Source organism: Pristiophorus japonicus, chromosome 2 (genome assembly GCF_044704955.1).
Source record: "Pristiophorus japonicus isolate sPriJap1 chromosome 2, sPriJap1.hap1, whole genome shotgun sequence".
NCBI classification, from domain to species: domain Eukaryota; kingdom Metazoa; phylum Chordata; class Chondrichthyes; family Pristiophoridae; genus Pristiophorus; species Pristiophorus japonicus.
Window position 1 is genome coordinate 168,832,374 of NC_091978.1, and position 6,000 is coordinate 168,838,373.

The window sequence follows — 6,000 nt, forward strand, 5'->3', positions numbered from 1 at the left end:
TTGCTCTCGCAGATGAATTTGAATGTGAAAGGCCTCTGTGAGCCCAAGCTCGCCGCAAATTTGATCTACCTAGGGGTGGCTCACAAATGTTCTGTTGAAGGTGTACGGGACATAAACATAGGGTTTCGAGCTGGGATCCATCGCGAGATTTATGTAGACGGGTCCAGTACAGTGGTGGCAGGGGAGCGACTCACTGGATGTGGGATTTTTGACCCAAAGGCAGGCATAGCCAAGGCCCTTAAACTCCCAAGCACCATGAGTGCTCAGCACACTAAACTGTCGGCGGTGGTGTATGTGGTTACCCACCCTGAAGAGTTCCCTACACCCTACACGATTTGCTCTGGCAGCATGTTCACTTGCAATTCATGTACAGAATATTTAGCCATTTGGTCTCGTCGTTGGTTCACATCTGCAGACGGGAAACCCCTAGCAACCAAGCCATTGCTGCAACAGATCATAACATCGATAGGAACCCAGGGGGATTTTTATATCCACAAAGTCAAGGCCCATTCTAAGACAGAACCCCGTGCGGAGAGCAATCAGCAGGCTGACATACTGGCCAAAGAAGGTGCTCGAACGGGCACATTTTGGGATCCTTATGGGTCGAGTCCGGTAGTCACGATCAGAGACAGAGGTGGGACACAAGGGAGTGCAGGGGTAACATTGGTCCCGGACTTAAAGATGGTCCAGGCACAGGATCCTGTCCTTCAGACTGTTCTGGAGACGCTGGCTAAGGGAGATAAGGTAGAGGGTTCATATGGAGTGGCAGGCATTACAGTAAAGGAAGGATGGTTTTCAGAGGGGAATAGTGGATTGTCCTGCAGCAGTACCGGAGAGAATTCCTTCAGTTGGCCCACGAGGGTCCAGGAGCAGGGCACCCCGGGCCGGAGACCACCTGGCAATGGGTGGAACAGGCAGGGTGGTGGCCGCAACTGAGGGAGGACGTCCGCGACTTCTGCGCGGATCATCTGTTGTGTGCTGCAAACAACCCTGATCCCCAGAAAAGGAAGATATCCATGGGACACACTAGGATAGTGGAAGGGCCATGGCAGTCCATATAGGTCAATTATATCGGACCGCTGCCCACCACAAAGGGGGTTACATGTACTGCCTGGTTCTGGTAGATGTGTTCTCTAAATGGGTAGAAGCCTTCCCTTGCCGAACAGCCACAGCTTTGGGGACCGCAAGGATTCTAGTGAGAGAAGTGTTCTCTAGATGGGGGCTACCACAGTATGTGGAGTCCAATCAGAGGAGTCACTTCACAGGGGCAGTCATGCAGGCGACTCTGAAGATGCTAGGTGTAGAGGGTAAATGGCACGTCGCCCACAACCCGCAGTCATTGGGGATTGTGGAGCAAATGAATAGGACCATCAAGGAAAGGTTACGCAAAGAAACAGGAGACTTGCCTGGAAAATGGGTGGAGGTCTTGCCGTTAGTTCTGATGGGGGTCCGAGCCAGCCCGTCCAGAAACACAGGGTATTCCCCGCATGAGCTCGTAACTGGCAGGGTCATGAGAACGCCCAGCCATGTACTGGCATCGGTTCTCACGGAAGGTCAGTTGAGAGAGGTGAACCGGGAAAGGTTTGTTAAGAATCTGTTTGAGCATCTCAAACAGATCCATTGGCAGGCTGTCAGTTACATGGGGAAGCAGCATCGTAGAAATCGTTTATTGCTTGAGCCTCAGAGGCACCACGAGTGGAAGGTCGGAGAACAAGTAATGGTCAGAAACTTCGCCAGGGTAGGGACTTTTGAACCGCTATACATGGAACCGTACAGTATCGTGGATAAGACATGTCCGATGGTATATACAATCAAAATGCCCCGACGCACTAAGTGGTCCCATATCAATCAGTGCAAGCTTTTCAACCCTGGTGAAAGAGCTGATAAAAGGAGGAAACAGCAGGGAGTGGTGAGCTGTGCTACAGGTGTGGGTCTCCAGCCCATAATCTGGGACTGTGAGGAGCCCACAGAGGGACCAGCCATTCCGCCTGTGGGGGTAGGAGTGAGGAGGAGTGCCAGGATCCCACGGCCAAGGGCGCCGTGGACGCCTCCTTACACATCGGTGAACGAAGGAAGCCGGGGTCATGAGGCCCAGGGTTGAGGAGACCTAGTGTGGCCACCCGGAGACGGGTGGCGTTGCACATAACTTCTTTCTCTCCTGTCTGTTGCCTTAGCTTGTCTGTATATTCCTTGTATGTAACTGCGTCTGGAAACGTGAGGCATCACCCCAAGGACAACGTTGTCTTCTGTGTGTTTTCAGGGAACGCCTAAGGACAAGATAAAGTCAGTCATGGTAATCCTGATTGTCATGATTGAAGCCAGCATGAGTCATAGGGGCGACACCGAGGAATCGGTTGTCGTCGGCTGCACCGGCAGAGACGGACTGACCGTGACTACTGGAGGTGGCTCGAAGGTTGGGGGCGAGCATCCATCTCCACAAGGGAAGAGGGCCGGGATAGCTGGGGTCGAATTCCACCCAGTATTCCAGCCATGACAAGTTCACCTATGGTGAAGCGTCCATCCCATGCCCGAGAATAGTGGTCACCACTTCCCGGGTTAGGGTAACGGAGGGCAAACGGGTGTGCCTTAGCTGTAGGGGACACATTCCACTGGGAACGTGATGGTGGCTCAAGAAACTGAGCGTGGACACAGGGGACCAGACAGCTGACTGGGAAAGACGAAGTAACAACACAGACCGGATGATCACGGGTTCTCAGGGAGGAGTGAATGTTTGTTGTGATAAGTGGTGGGAATCCGAGGAAGGGATTTGTTATGTATGTAAACATTATAACTGTGGAAGACTTGCTACCAGAGGGCGCAACTGTTGGAGACCCAAGGGTCACCTGTACACCTCATGCAAGGGAGTATAAAAGGTTGTCTGTCATGCTGCTTAGGCGCTCTGGAGTTATATTAAAGAGACTAAGGTCACATCAGTTTAAGCTCACAGTACTCAGTCTTGTGGAGTTTTTCTAAACATAACAGGATTTATGTGTGTATGTGGGGGTCGGAAAAGATCTGCCCAACTGGTGTGTCGATCGCATTTAGCAGGCTGTGGCAGGACTCCGGTGATGGGATTGGTTGGGAGCAGAGTGTGGAATCCTATGTAATTCCAAATCCCCCGAATATCATCAACACCACAGAGCTCATCTCGTACACCAGGAAGCCCGGAGCCCCAATGGTACAGACGACTGTAGATAGGTGTCCCACCACCACCAGGGGTCCAGGGAATGTGTTGGTGTTAATCCCCACTGACAAAGTTTTGTTTCAGAACATGCACTACTCCGTGGCATCTGTGATCCTGAACCTGACTGAAGTCCATCTGCCTGTGTAATGCCCGAAGAAGACGGAGAAGCTTTATGAAGCTCTGTTAAAAGTGATGTTTCAGGAGTTTTATGAACTGGACTTTGGAAATGTAGATCAATTTGTTGTACACCAGCTGCAGGAGACAGAGCCAGATGCTCAGAATGCAGTGGCAAGGGATGTTAGATCGACTCGGAGAGGTGTAATTGTTGATGATGGTTTCTCCCTGCCAAAACATGTAATGTACCAAAGTTCTGTAAACAAGTATATTATATTCTGCTTATAGTTTCACAGTCTGTAATGCACGATGTGCACTGTTGTAGTTTTTGTAATGTGTCACCACCTGTCAATGCTGTACTGTGTGATGTGTGCGGTGATTTTTTTCTTTTGGTAACGTCTTGTGGATCTCATGTGTGAAGAAGCCGTTTTCTTATGTTTTGATTCTGTAGAAGGGAATTGTGACACGCAGTAAGAGGTATAGTTCTGGGATTTTTAAAAAATAAAATCAGGGGAACGGCTTCACTTGTGGGAGACTTTGGCCTTTGCTCTCTCGTCGAGTAATGTTTTATGGAAAGAAAAAGCATCAAACGGGGGACTGAAGAGATCACAAAGTCTCTCTTTAAAGAATGGACTCAGTCAAGAATATTTCATGGACTTTATGGGGTTTTTTCTCTGAGGGTACTTTCCCTGTGATGAGGTCACCCTGTGCAGATACGTGAAAAAGCTGGTTTGTTAAAACTCCAGAGACTGTATGACAGTTAGCTGTGACAAGTCAGTCATCCAGAATGTATGGGTTCGCCCTATCAAAAGGAAAGGGGCTCAGATATTTGAGACATGCATAAACTATTGGAAAACCACTCTAATATGCAAAGGCACTTCTCACCTCCATCTCAGAAGAGAACCACTAGCCTGGCCAGACCAAGAGGGGCCAGTTCTTCCCAACACAAAAGCCGAGAAATGTCCCAAACCTAGGGCCATCAGTCCAATGGCCATCACCGACTAAGCACCGGAGTACTTAGAAGCAAAAGGATTTCAAAGATTAGTGGGAGAGATAAGGGCAGTGATTTGTCCTTACTATACAGTTTAAAGGCACACGAGGCCCATACTTGAGAGAAGGTCACTCTGTGACCAGTTACCTTTATTACCAAGACCTCAAGTGATGAAGGTGGGTGGAGCTTCCCCTTTTATACCTGAAAGTCCAGGTTAGGAGTGTCTCCCACAAGTTCACCCCCTTGTGGTCAGTGTTCTCAAGGTGTACAACTTAGGTCAGCTTATACATGGGTTACAATGACAGTTGAATACATGACATCACCTCCCCCGCAAAGTCTTATTGGGATCACAGGTTAAGTCTCTCTGGTGGTTTACGCTCCCTTGTAGAGCGCCTGAGTTGGGGCTCCGGTTGTTGGGCGCTGGCCTGAGTGTCTGCTGTTTGCGGTGCTTCAGACCTGTCTGGACTGCCCACAGTGACTGGGCTCTCTTTCACGGTTCCGGTGTTCGGTCACCTGTGGTGGAGTAAACTCTACGCCGTGTCCTTCCTCTGCTTCTTCTATGGGGTTGCTGAACCTCCTTTTTGTTTGGTCCATGTGTTTGCAGCAGATTTGTCCATTGGTAAGTTTAACTACCAAAACCCTATTCCCCTCTTTCGCAATCACAGTGCCTGCAAGCCATTTTGGCCCTGCAGCGTAATTAAGGACAAAAACAGGGTCATTGACATCAATACGTCGTGCCCTCGCATTCCTGTCATGGTAGTCACATTGTGACTGATGCCTGCTCTCAACAATTTCTTTCATAGTAGGGTGTATAAGGGATAACCTGGTTTTGAGCATCCTTTTCATTAGCAGCTCTGCGGGTGGAACCCCTGTGAGCGAGTGTGGTCAGGATCTATTGGCCAACAGGAGGCATTATAAGCGGCTTTGTAGGGAACCCCCTTGGATTCTGAGCATCCCCTACATTGCTCGTTCCGCCTGGCCGTTTGAGGCCGGCTTGAACGGTGCCGTTCTGACATGGTTGACTCCATTGCCTGCCACGAAGTCCTGGAATTCAGTGCTTGTGAAGCACGGGCCATTGTCGCTGACCAAGACATCCGGTAGACCATGGGCGGCGAACATTGCCCGTAGACTTTCTACTGTGGCAGAGGATGTGCTTGAATTTAAAATGGCACACTCAATCCATTTGGAGTAGGCGTCTACTACAACCAAAAACATTTTTCCCATGAAAGGACCTGCGTAGTCCACATGGATGCGTGACCATGGCATGGCGGGCCAGGACCAGGGGCTAAGGCGGGCTCCCCTGGGTGCGTTGCCCAGCTGAGCACACGTGTTGCACTTGCGAACACAAAGTTCCAGGTCTGCATCTATCCCTGGCCACCAAACGTGGGCCTGGCAATTGCCTTCATCATGACAATGCCCGGGTGTTCATTGTGGAGTTCTCTGATGAACATTTCTCTGCCCATCTGGGGCATGACTTCTCGGTTTCCCCACAGTAGGCAATCGGCCTGAATCGAGAGTTCATCCTTTCGCCTATGAAATTGTTTAAATTGCTCAGGGCATGCCCCGTACGTGGCTGCCCAGTCCCCATTCAGGACACATTTCTTCACTAAAGACAGTAACGGGTCTTTATTTGTCCAGACTTTAATCTGGCGGGCTGTCATAGGTGAGCCATCGCTTTCGAAAGCCATGACCATCCCAACATCATGCTCAG